This window comes from Lygodium microphyllum, chromosome 22 (assembly GCF_053477565.2).
Source record: "Lygodium microphyllum isolate KBCC chromosome 22, Lygodium_microphyllum_v1.1.10, whole genome shotgun sequence".
Classification (NCBI taxonomy): Eukaryota; Viridiplantae; Streptophyta; class Polypodiopsida; order Schizaeales; family Lygodiaceae; genus Lygodium; species Lygodium microphyllum.
Window position 1 is genome coordinate 32,030,900 of NC_141156.1, and position 13,750 is coordinate 32,044,649.

Sequence of the window (13,750 nt, forward strand, 5' to 3'; positions counted from 1 at the left end):
GATCCAACCTATTAGAAATTGCTAAGGGAGATCCCCATCAAGGATCAATACCCAAAGCTACATGCAAAGTATCTAGAATTCTCTATCAATAGTGGACTTGTCTACTATAGAACGAGATTATGTATACTGGCAAGCCAGTCACTCAAATAGAAGATACTTTGGGAAGCCCATGACTCCCCTTTTTCAAGACATCCTGGCTATGCCAAGACCCTCAATGCAGCCAGAAAGAGCTATTACTGGGATAGGCTTAAAGGCGACATTCTCAAATACATCACTCAATGTTTGTCTTGTCAACGCATTAAGGCCGAACATGTCAAAATGCCAGGGAAATTGCAACCACTTGACATTCCCCAAATGAAATGGGAATTCATTAGTATGGACATTGTTGTTGGCCAGGGAGGATACAACTCATTATGGTTGTGGTAGATATGCTCACCAAGGTTGCACATCTTATCCCTGTTAAGACAAACTATAAAGTCTCAGACATTGCAAGGTTATTCATTAAGGAGATATTCAAATTACATGGGTTACCCAAAAGAATCATCAGTGATCGTGACTCTCTCTTCACATCACACTTCTGGAGGGCTATTTTTCAGGCCATTAGGACTCAATTCTGTTTCAGTACAGCTTACCATCCCCAAACCGATGGTCAAACGGAGCGAGTCAACCAAGTTATTGAGGATATGCTAAGGGCGCACTGCTGTCATGAACCCAAAAATTGGATTCAATATTTGCCACTGGTTGAGTTTGCCTACAATGCTTCCTACCAACAAAGCATCTAAATGACCCCTTTTCAAGCATTATATGGACACGACTGTCGTCGTCCTTTAAACTTCTCGAATCCAACCTTGAGGGTTGAAGCTTCAAAACAGATGCTAGAAGATATGGATGACCAAATGAAGTCAGTAAGACAGGACATCCAAGCCGCAAGGATAGACAGAAGGCTTACGCGGACCTAAAACATCAAGATAGATCCTTCGTTGAAGGTGACATGGTCTTCATTCGCGTACGTCCAAAGAAGAATTCCCTATCCTTGGGTGAATGCAAAAAGCTAAGTCCAAGGTATTTTTAACCCTACAAGATCCTCAAGTGCCTAGGGCCTAATGCTTACAGATTACAACTCCCTGAGAACCTCAAAGGCCATAATGTATTCCATATAAGCCTATTGAAGAAGTATGTGCCTAACCCTAGTCACATGCTTGATGATCAAAAAGTTGTAATGCCTAGCCAAGGAGTCCTTGAGCTACGGCCTGACAGGATCTTAGATGTTAGGGAGAGGCATTTGAGATCCGGAACCTTGAGAGAATACCTCATCCAGTGGAAAGATTATCCCAAAGAGGATGCCACTTGGATGGATGAAAATACTCTCAACCAACAATACCCCCAGCTCTTCTCAAGATGAGGACATCTCGATTCCTCTAAGGGGGAGAGAATGTAATATTTTGGCATGAAATATTAATGATCTTGGACCCTACACATCTCGCGCAAAAGCAGTGCAAAGTAATCTCCCGCAACGGAATAACATTGGTGGCTAAGTACTTACTCCACATGCATCATCAAATTCTAGCCCGCATTGCAAACAAGAGTCCGTGATGGTTAAAAGCCCGCAAGCCCACGTAGGAACACCCTTTACGGGAAAGGCAAAAGGATAATGGTTAAATTTTGTGCAAATTTTTTTACTATTAATCCTCTCGCCTCAGCCGATGCATGGCGGGGAGAGGGAGAATGAGGGAAAGAGGAGTTATGTGTTGGAGAAGCATGGGAGGAGGAGGCATGCAAGTAAGCCACGTGAGTGGCTATCTCCCCCCCCCCCCCTCTACCTATAAGACCTCCCCCCTGGATCTTGGAAAGGGGGAGGAGAGAGAGAAGGGAGTCGTGTCATCCGCTAGGCTGCTGTGCTACCACCATCGCCACCATCTGTCGCCACCGCCAGGCCACGCTGCTACTGCCTGCATCATCATCATCGCCATCACCATCATAATCACCATCGTCGTTTTCATCATCCTCATCTTCTTCTCTCTCCACGTCATCTCTGGTTTTCTAGAGGATTGGAAGCTTCCTTAGAAGCTTCTATAAAAGGTTTTCCATAGCCCCTTTTCATACGTGCCTTCCCCGGGGTTGAAAAACTAAGTCTCGAAGGCCTTGGTCCTGCGCGGTGTCAAAGGGTTTTCGAAAGCAAAGTCGCAACCACAGAGGTTCTTGAGAAATTCCAAGACAGAAGATCAATCAAAGCAAATAATCAAGACAAATATGATGCCAAGTAACAATTGTATTACTGCTAAGTTATCTCTGAGCATAGAGAAACATCATAACAAACCACATGTGATCTATGCAATTGACCCATGCCATGTATACAAGCTCTTATTAGAGTCCAAGCTTATGAGAAGCAAGATTTCAAATGCACACAATTGACAATAGTTTCTGCCTGCTTTGCATCGTCTATATGTGATTGCAACAGTTGACAAATCTGTGCCACCCTCTCATGAGCAGTATGAAAACTGAGAATAGCTCTTCAAATCATGACAATTTGACTCTTGAAATGACGACTTTGTAAACATAATCAAGCTTTTGATTATAATTGTTATAGCTGGCCATGCTGCAGAATTGGTTGAAGATGGTGAAGGGAACTAATGGGATGTTCACATCTAGTTTAAAGAGATGCATCAAGGAGCCATGGTAAAGTCCTACTTCCATAAACTACTTGCAAGCATGCGACATAACTTCTTAGCATGTGGCCTTCTGAATAGTATAGTGCAATTACAGTAGGGGCTTAGAGCCTTTAAACAGTAGCCAGCTGCCTTTTTCCCCTTGTCACTTTTCTAAAGCTTGTTTTACCAGATAACCAAAGAATCTAATAGCAGAGTGACTGATAGCCATTACTGACGATTCTCAATACATCATGATGGCTCCTCCAATTCACTATCTTTCTGCAGGTTGCCATTGATTCATCTGAATAGAAGGGTGGATAGCCAATCAGCATTTCATACATGATAGCACCGAGTGACCACCACCTGTTGCTTTCTCTTTCCCAAATGCACCACCAATTTCTGCTCCACTTGTTGGAATATTGACATTCACAATTCCACAATCACTACCAGATGGCCCCATCCATCTGAATACGGCCTCATGATTACGGGTGAAAATTGAACTGCTCAAGCCTTGTGGTACAGAGTTATTCAATGATGTTGCCTCTTCCAAAGTCTGGAATTTGAACACATACAGGACAGATCCAAAAAGTTCTTCTTGCACAATGGATGCATCATGATAATTTCCACAACTGTAGGTTGTACAAAATGCCCTTCTCATTCCAAGACAGATCCACCAATCAAGATATTGCCACCTTGAGATCTGATTTTTTTTTGTATGCCTTGCTCAGATCCTAGAACTGAGGCCTTAGTATGAAGTGGCACGCCTGTTGTGTGCGTGGCTGGTGCCCAATTCCGTTTATCAGCATGCACAAGTTGATGTACTGGGCGTGTCTGGGCTCTTAGCACATCCAGACAGTATGCTCTTGACTAGAGATCACTGAAGGAGAATCTGGTGACATTTGAATTGCACTGATCTGCGCTACGGACTGCAGGAAGAGACTCCATGGTTGCAGAGGAGAATTCAATGTTCAGAATGCTTCTGTAAGCCTTAACGAAGGTTCAGCTTGGGCGTTTAGTCAGCAGCCATGGGGACTACCAAAGTGCAGCGGATTATGACACAGCCTATAAATCTCATATTTCGGTTCCTTCAAAGTAAATTCCGCATCCAAATCTGGCTTTTCAAGCAGAAAGATCTGAGGATTGAAGGGCGCATTATCGGCTTTGATGAATATATGAATCTCGTTTTGGATGATGCAGAGGAAGTCTCTGTCAAGAAGAAGACTCCAAAAATTATTAGGACGGATCCCTGTTCTTCCTGTCCTGAACTCCCCTTCCAAAATTGCAGAGCTTCCCCTTTCTGATTAGCAAAAAATCTCCCCCTTCTTTTTCCTTCCGTAGCTCTATTCTGATTGACGAAAAATCCTTCCTTTTTCCTTCCGTCGAGCTCCTCTGTTCTTCTCTATGATTTCCTTCAGCGTCCTTCCTCCGATCGAAGGAGGGACGCAAAATTAAACCCTGGGCCTGCATAAAAGAAGCTGAAGCAGAGAACTTCAATGGCTTACTCAACTGATGTTGTTGCTTAGCAGATTGGCCTACGATGCCATGATGATCCAAATTGCTGAGGAGACGAATTGCTCCTTCTTTGTCAATCTGATCACTGCTTAGGGAAATTCTTGACAATCCTCCCTCCTCCCCCGTTGCAGAGATTCTCTCCTATTCCAATTCATATGCTTTCTACTCTGCTCCTCTCAATTAAGCTTCTTCCCCCCAAAAATCCCCCATTTCAAAAATAGTCATTCGTTTTCAAATAGCCATCCATGGCTTTTTCAGAATAATGTCATTCTCTAGTAAACCGTCTCTAACAATCTCACAATGCAGTTCTACACCCTTGATTGTTGCTCCTACATGACCACATTTAGCATACATGTCGACTATAGCATTGCCAACAAAAAGACCTTTCACTAGCAAACCTCCTTCAATAATCTGAGCATGTACTTTTTGGCCGTGTTTATAGCTCTTGTCATTCCACAAGCTTTCAAAATGCAAACAAAAGTGATTATGTCTGAAAAGAACCCTTCAAGCTGCATCTGTTCAAAACACTGAAGTGCTTTCTCAACAACTCCTTGTTGGATGTATCCAAAAATTAACATGTTCCACGAGATTACGCTACAAAGTTGATGCTTGTCAAACACTTTTTGTGCTTCTGCAAATAAACCACACATGGCATACATACCAACCAATGCAGTGCTAACAACAGTATCCTTTTCCAGCCCCTCTTTACTGTATTACCACGCAGAATAAAAATGCAAACATAACGACTAAGTATGTACAAAGTATCAAATCCCACACACACAACTTTTGGGTGGATTTCACACCTCGGATGCGCAGCAGTACGACATCCACCCCCTCTAATCCTGCGCATCCTCCGGATGGGGCAACTATCCATGATCATTATCATCAAGATCCACGAAAAGATCAATCTCTTCATTATGTATTTCTGGTATTTCAGCAAGATTATCTGTCATATCATCTGTCTCTTCTATTGGAGTTTCTTCTCGTTGCTCTTCTCTTACAAATTCTTCCAATGCATAATCCTCATCATCTCTTTTCTTGAAAATCTTGATTCTTTTTCCTGCAATAGGCACTCTAAGCACTGTCCCATCCAATTCTATCAGCTCATATGTTGCATTGTCAAAGACATGTCTGACTATGTATGGCCCAAACCATCTTTTCACCATCTTTCGAAGTGCAGTATACTGATTTTCAAGACTGCTATCAAAGACTAATACCCAATCTCCCTCTTCTATTGCTCTAGGCCGCAAGCGATGCCTACTGTCAAACCTGTCCTTATTTCTTAGTCTAACAACCTTCAACCTGTCAATAGCTAGCTGAATATCCTCTGGTCTTCTCTCCAACTGCCGAATCTGAAGAGCTAAGAGCTCCTCTCTCGTCAAATCCTCCTGCCAAGGTAAAACTAACCAAGTCAAAGCACAAGTCTCAGTCGGCATAACCGGTTTCTGGCCATACATCAACTCTGCGGGCATATATCCTGTGGTAACACTGTGAGTCGTACGATCAGCCCACAAAGCAAATGGTAGAAGTCTCGGCCATTCTCCAATCCATCCTCTACATGCTTTGGCTAATGCTTTCACTATCGGCAGATGTCCTCTTTCACTCTTCCCATTTCCCTCTCGATTGTATGATGTGGTTAGAGCCAACTTGATTCCTAGTTGAGAGAAAAACTCCCTAGCTTCATCTGCATCCAATTCTCCGCGATCTGCAGTGATCTTACCCACATAGCCATACCTGCAGAAAATCTCTTCCAATAAGAACTTACACACTGCACTAGTGGTCTTTGTTCTCAAGGGTCTACCCTCAACATGATTGGTAAGATCCTCTCTAGCCAAAACAATATACCTCATTTGCCATAGACCCATAGGCATAGTAACCAAGTCAACTACCCACTTATAATGAATGCATAGCGGATATGTCGGATGAAGCTCATCTCGATGACGCACTACCGAATAACTGGCAGTCTTTCCAAGTCTCTACAAAGTGAGAAACATCTCTATACATGCCTTTCCACCAATATTTCTCCTTGATTTTCTCATAAGTAGCCCACACTCCTCTATGACCAGCCCAAGGACTCTCGTGAAACTCCCTCATCACCTGTAACTGTGTCTCTCTATTGCAGACAACCCGCAAAGGTAATCCACCTCTTTTCTTCGGATGCTTCCAAAGAAATCCGTCCTTGAGAGAATAACCATAGGCTTTTCTTCTAATCTTCTTGAAATCTTTATCTGTCCATTCATCTCTTTTGCTTAGTGTACTAAGGTACTTGCCAATCTGCAACCAATCTCCAACATAGAGTTCTTCTATGAAAGCCACAGTATCATAGACATGGCAAACATGATCAACCATAGCGGCTGAAATTTCTGCATCATCCTCTTCTGCAAGTAGTGTCTCCTCATCATCATATCTGGCTCTAGACAGCATATTTGCCACTAGATTATCTTTTCCTGCTATATGTTTAAATTTTGGATTTAATGACTTGATGTATGCAATCCATCTCAGCATAGCTATATCCGGAGTAGAGCAACTCGTAATCATACCTATCAATGGCAAGCAATCTGTCTCTACCACAACTGAAGCTCTAATAAAGTACTCCTTGTCACATTTGAGAGCCGTAACAATCACCAGTAACTCCCTCTTGATTTGCGGATATCTCCTTTGTCTCTCGTTTAGGACTTTCGCCCTAAACCGAATAGCATACCTGTTTCCATCTGCATCATCTTGACCCACAGCCCAACCTATGCCAATTGGACTAGTGTCAACTATCAATACAATAGGTCTTCCGCAATTACCATCCGCTTTCCTGAGAGTAGGAGCAATCTGCAATAACTTCTTCAATTTCCGCATGGCTCTAGTGTGGCTCTCATCCCAATAGAATTTCTGCCCCTTTCAAAGCAGCTGATATAAACAATCTGCTATGTGTGCAAAATGGGGTATACAAATCATATAAAACACACAAGCTCCAATGAATCTCCGTACCTCTGAAGTGGTAGAACAATACTCCGTAATCTTGCCTATAGCATCCACCTTCTTAGGTGAGGGTTTCCTGCCATAATACCCACACATATGCCCAACAATGACAACCTTATTTACTCCAAAAACAGATTTTTGCCCTGATAGTGTCAAGTTCACTTCTTCTAACCTGGCCAAAATCTTCTCACAAGCTAAAATATGATCAGCCCCACAAAGTATCTACATCCCTGCTCATTTAGACTCTCATTCTTCTCTTCTTCTGCACACCCCTTAATGGGCACATCATCCAAGAAAGGCATGGTAAGCTGAGGTATGTAATCACGAAGGACCTTATGCATGGCATTCATCATATGCGCAATAGAATTAGTGGCACCTTGAGGCAAGGTACACATCCTGACAAGCCCAATAGGAGTTCTCATAGTGGTTATGTCCCTCCTTTCCAAAGCCAGCTGAAACTGATCATATCCCGAATACAAATCACCTAAAGAATAGATGGCACGTCCAACAAATGCTTCTGCAAACTCATCCACAACTGGACCTATACCAACATTCCTGATAGTAACTCTGTTTACTGGCTGCATGTCCTGTATAAATTGGAGAGTACCATTCTTCTTTGGAACCGTAAACCAACAAGTCAATCAGCTTTGGCAGGTGTGTCTTAGGCACTGGAATAGGTCACAGGTTCCATGGAATATGAGGAATAGTAAAGATCACCATAGGAGCAACAATATCCGGATTCACACATCCAATCTCATGCGGGAAAAAAGCAAAGCCCCTTCCCTGTCGCTCAAGCATCTCCTGAAAGCATTGCTTCTCTGTGGGTAGCAAGAAATCACCATTTCCAATTTTTAATTCAGCAAGAGTCTCTGCTGAAAATTTATGGCCTATATGCTCTGGATTCCTCAAAATTGGCTGTTTGGCAGCCCTCTCTATTTGTTGATCATTTTCAGGTGGAAGTGGTACAGCTACCGGCTTCACCTTCTTATCCACAGTCTTGTATTTCGTGTCAACCCTGGCTTCATTATGATCCTCTGCATTACTCAAATCTTGCTGTAAATCAGCAATTCTGCACTCCAGTGTGGCTAAATATCCTCAGCCCTCTGCTCTATGGACTGCATAGGAACAGCCCTAAACTCTAGATGCTAAAATATTTCAGCACAGTAAACTCTGTTGGCTGAAAGTTTTCAGCCCTCTGTGTCTCTGTAAGCTGATCATAATCAGCTGAAAACTCTGTTTGCTGAATTTCTTCAGCACTCAATACTTTTTGCTGAGTCACCTCAGCCTCTCTGTGACACAAAATCTGCAATTTCATGAAACATGTCCAGGGATTGCACTAATACATTACTATGACAACTCTGCATATCAGTTTTCAGTATATTTTTCATCTCTATCATCGTATCTGCACAAATCATACTATTATACATCCCATCTATATGCATATCATCCTCTAAAATACCTGCATTTTTCAAAATTTTCTCCTTCTTGCATATGTACTGCCTGGCAGCTCTAGGCAACTTAGAAGTCTTCTGATAACTCATCGAACTGTTTGCTGAAATTCCAATAAAATTGGAGGAGAAAACACTGCTGCCAGGAGGCGATAACTCCAATCTCCTCTGCTCTGTACCACTGTCGTCTCGCGAAACAGCGGTACCTAATGAAAACCCGAATCCCTCACAGTGGGCAAAGGTGCATCTCTAAGAGTATCCCTGTTTCTAACATGGTTCACACACACAGTCATAAACTGAACTGCTCTCATGCCATCTTTACTGCGAATCCGTGCATAAGCACATCCATCATCCATTACCTTTGTTTCCATGCGCATCTCTGTGATGAATGGCTGTCCAAGAATTATGGGATAAGAGCATGAATCCTGCACAAAGAAATGGAAATCCTCCTCTACATCTCCAATAGAAACCCTGACACTGGGACAGGCATCATACAAATCACCTGCAATGTTGTTGGCGGCTCTCATACGCCACCCATGCTCTACATCCATAGGCCATCTATTACTTTCATAAACTCCACGAACTATGAGATTAATCTCTGAACCATGATCCACCAAAGCAACATAAGGCACCTGTTTCTCTCCAATTTTTACCATCGTTTCTGTAGTTGCCCTAGCCCAATGACTCCGCGAAAAGTGACTACGCGGTGTCAAGACAGGCTCATCAATTTCAGCATAATGCATAGGCTGAACCCTCTTCTCTATCTGTGGAAAAACAGAAGCATTCTCAACTATAACCTCATCCTCATCCTCATCCAACTCCCCAATCAAAACTCCCTGTGTATCAGTAGTAGGCAATGCATGTCTTTTCCTCTTCAGGACCTCTTGGAACTGATCTTGAAACTCTCTTTTCGAGATGCCCAAAACCTTAGAAATAGTAAAAGTCATCTCACTGCCAAGTATCTTATCATTAAAGATTTTCTTCATGTCCGTAGATGTCTCAATATCGGACATCAATCTAAACCCTGGCTGCTTTCTCTCTCTAGGCTCTTGCCTCTTTTCTTTCTTCTGAGCATCTTCTATCTGTCGTTCTAGCCCTGGTCTCAAAGACGGTCCTGCAGTAGGTGGAGTAACGAACTCACCCCCTCTAGTCTTTTTAGCTGCACTTGGATTTTCTTCATCCCTCTTACGCTTCTCCTCAACAAGTACATCTGCTCCCTGAGACTTAGCCAAGTAGGCATAAATAGTGTACCTGTCAACAGGCGAATCCCAACCTGTCTCAGATCTGATACTAGAGCTTGTATTAGTCAAAACAATTTGTTGAATTTTTCCCTTGTCTACCGTCTCCATAGCATAAGTCCATAATACTGATTGATTCTTTGATCCTTTCTTAATCTGGACTCCATATGCAGAAGCCTCTCCTCTAGCTGCCACATAAGAAGTATGCGCAGCCATGTCATCCACTAACTTCTTCATTTCGCCTTTCCCAAAGTTGGTAGCAAGCGGAGCTCCTGTTTCAGTCAACCAGATCTTACCATCTTGTCCCCAAAATACCAAATTCTTCCTCCTTGCATCCTGAAAAGATTCACAATCCCTGCAATGCTGATGGTCCGTACTATCACACCAAATACATCTTCGCGATCTCTCCTAGGTGCACTAGGAGCACTCCTAGGTGCAGTAGGAGCACTAGAAGAAATAGTAGGCGCAGTCGAAGCAAACTGCTCTTTCAATTTTCCCACCAATTCTGCTTTAACTGACTCTAATGTCAAATCCCTTATGCCTTTGATTATATCATCAAGAGAGGAAGCCACCAATGGAGTGGATGGTTTTGGAGCAGAAGGAGCACAGTAGGGGCTTAGAGCCTTTAAACAGTAGCCAGCTGCCTTTTTCCCCTTGTCACTTTTCTGAAGCTTGTTTTACCAGATAACCAAAGAATCTAATAGCAGAGTGACTGATAGCCATTACTGACAATTCTCAATACATCATGATGGCTCCTCCAATTCACTATCTTTCTGTAGGTTGCCATTGATTCATCTGAATAGAAGGGTGGATAGCCAATCAACATTTCATACATGATAGCACCGAGTGACCACCACCTGTTGCTCTCTCTTCCCCAAATGCACCACCAATTTCTGCTCCACTTGTTGGAATATTGACATTCACAATTCCACAATCACTACCAGATGGCCCCATCCATCTGAATATGGCCTCATGATTACGGGTGAAAATTGAACTGCTCAAGCCTTGTGGTACAGAGTTATTCAATGTTGTTGCCTCTTCCAAAGTCTGGAATTTGAACACATACAGGACAGGTCCAAAAAGTTCTTCTTGCACAATGGATGCATCATGAGAAATTTCCACAACTATAGGTTGTACAAAATGCCCTTCTCATTCCAAGACAGATCCACCAATCAAGATATTGCCACCTTGAGATCTGATTTTTTTTTGTATGCCTTGCTCAGATCCTAGAACTGAGGCCTTAGTATAAAGTGGCGCGCCTGTTCTGTGCGTGGCTGGTGCCCAATTCCGTTTATGAGCATGCACAAGTTGATGTACTGGGCGTGTCTGGACTCTTAGCACATCCAGACAGTATGCTCTTGACTAGAGATCACTGAAGGAGAATCTGGTGACATTTGAATTGCACTGATCTACATTACAGACTGTGGAAGAGACTCCATGGTTGCAGAAGTACTTCTGTAAGCCTTAACGAAGGTTCAACTTGGGCGTTCAATCAGCAGCCATGGCGACTACCAAAGTGCAGCGGATTATGACACAGCCTATAAATCTCATATTTTGGCTCCTTCAAAGTAAATTCCACATCCAAAATCTGGCTTTTCGAGTAGAAAGATCTGAGGATTGAAGGGCGCATTATCGGCTTTGATGAATATATGAATCTCGTTCTGGATGATGCAGAGGAAGTCTCTATCAAGAAGAAGACTCCAAAAACTATTAGGAGGGATCCCTGTTCTTCCTGTCCTGAACTCCCCTTCCAAAATTGCAGAGCTTTCCCTTTCTGATTAGTGAAAAATCTCCCCCTCCTTTTTCCTTCCGTAGCTCTGTTCTGATTGACAAAAAATCCTTCCTTTTTCCTTCCGTCGAGCTCCTCTGTTCTTCTCTCTGATTTCCTTCAGCGTCCTTCCTCCGATCGAAGGAGGGACGCAAAATTATGAACCCTGGGCCTGCATAAAAGAAGCTGAAGCAGAGAGCTTCAATGGCTTACTCAGCTGATGTTGTTGCTCAGCGGATTGGCCTACGATGCCATGATGATCCAAATTGCCGAGGAGACGAATTGCTCCTTCTTTGTCAATCTGATCACTGCTTAGGGAAATTCTTGACGATCCTCCCTCCTCCCCCATTGCAGAGATTTTCTCCTATTCCAATTCGTATACTTTCTGCTCTGCTCCTCTCAATTAAGCTTCTTCCCCCCCAAAAAGCCCCCATTTCAAAAATAGTACATTCGTTTTCAAATAGCCATCCATGGCTTTTTCAAAATAATGTCATTTTGTGGTAAACCCTCTCTAACAATCTCACAATGCAGTTCTACACCCTTGGTTGTTGCTCCTACATGACCACATTTAGCATACATGTTGACTATAGCATTGCCAACAAAAAGACCTTTCACTAGAAAACCTCCTTCAATAATTTGAGCATGTACTTTTTGGCCCGTGTTTATAGCTCTTGTCATTCCACAAGCTTTCAAAATGCAAACAAAAGTGATTCTGTCTGAAAAGAACCCTTCAAGCTGCATCTGTTCAAAACACTGAAGTGCTTTCTCAACAACTCCCTATTGGATGTATCCAGAAATTAACATGTTCCACGAGATTACGCTACAAAGTTGATGCTTGTCAAACACTTTTTGTGCTTCTGCAAATAAACCACACATGGCATACATACCAACCAATGCACTGCTAACAACAGCAACTTTTTCTAGCCCCTCTTTACTATATTGCCACGCAGAATAAAAATGCAAACAGGGAGAGGGAGATCGTGGACTGGGAGACTTCAGAACACGTAGAAGTGACCCCAAGGGGAGTTGTTGTGACAAAATACACTGCATAAATGGCTCCAAAGCTAAAGACGTGAGGCGCACACGTGGGAGATTCCAACCCAAGTTCCCGCGTGGACAACGTTACCAGTCCTCATGCCCAGGTTCCAATTGTATTCTCGCATAAGAGGGGATGCGTTAAGCATGATGGTTTTTAAGAAAATCTAAATGCATTTATCCATTCGTTTTACAAATCTTAGTGCATTCTGGTTAATTGAAATTGCTCGCACTCCCGTCATCAAGGGAAGTTGCAATCCTGAATGCATATTGCATAGGTTAAAAAGATGGATTTGTCTAAATGCATCCTAGATTGCCTCGCGGAAAAAGAATAGTGCATAATGCATTTAGGTAACAACTTCCTAGTTGTGATTCATATGAGATAATCGTTGACGTCCATTTAGATGTTGTCCAAGTAGTTGCAATGCATGAAAGGGATTTACGTATCTTGCAAATTGTATGCGTTGATAACTACATCCTAGGGTGGGCTAAGTGCTGAGGGACCACTTAAATCAATAGTGGTCCCATGGCATTCGCTCATGCATGGACTTCTTTTATCAAAGTTTGTAGTTAGAAAATGATGCATTTCATATTAAAGCTTGAATTCACTGCATTAAGCGAAGGGTCATGAGCATAGTTCTTGATGAAATTCAACATAGGTTTTTATATGAGTTAGTCCTAAATTGTCAATCATTATAGTTTAGGCAAGGAAAAGAAATGGTCATTGTACATCTTATAGTTGCATAGAAGGAAAATGTCTATGAATGGCATATTTGCATGGAATGTTGTATCTTGAATTTATTTATTTACATCTCTTAGGAAAAGTATTTGCATCTCTTTCAAGGAAAGATCACCTCTTGTCGCAAGATAATTAGATCAATTTAGGTAAATCGCTTGTAATGGAATAACCCACATGGGATTCATAAAAGCATAAATAGTTAGTACGACGAAAACCTCAAAGTGCTAGGTAGGGTTCAGTTACAATAAAAATTCTGCCTAGTATCGCACTTGGGATGCCAAGCCAAGCCTTTCGATCCCAAAGATCCTACCCACATTCACGAAATGTTAGGTTAGTTAAATGCCGATGCAAGAATGATCTAGGGTTCTCACCCTAGTGACTGTATGACCAAA

The 13,750-nt window shown here is 42.5% G+C and overlaps 1 pseudogene; it reads left to right on the forward strand.

Moving 5' to 3' along the window:
- The first annotated feature begins 3,624 nt into the window (after positions 1 to 3,624).
- LOC148017007 (uncharacterized) lies at positions 3,625 to 3,949 on the forward strand (annotated as a pseudogene).
- Positions 3,950 to 13,750: the final 9,801 nt, after the last annotated feature.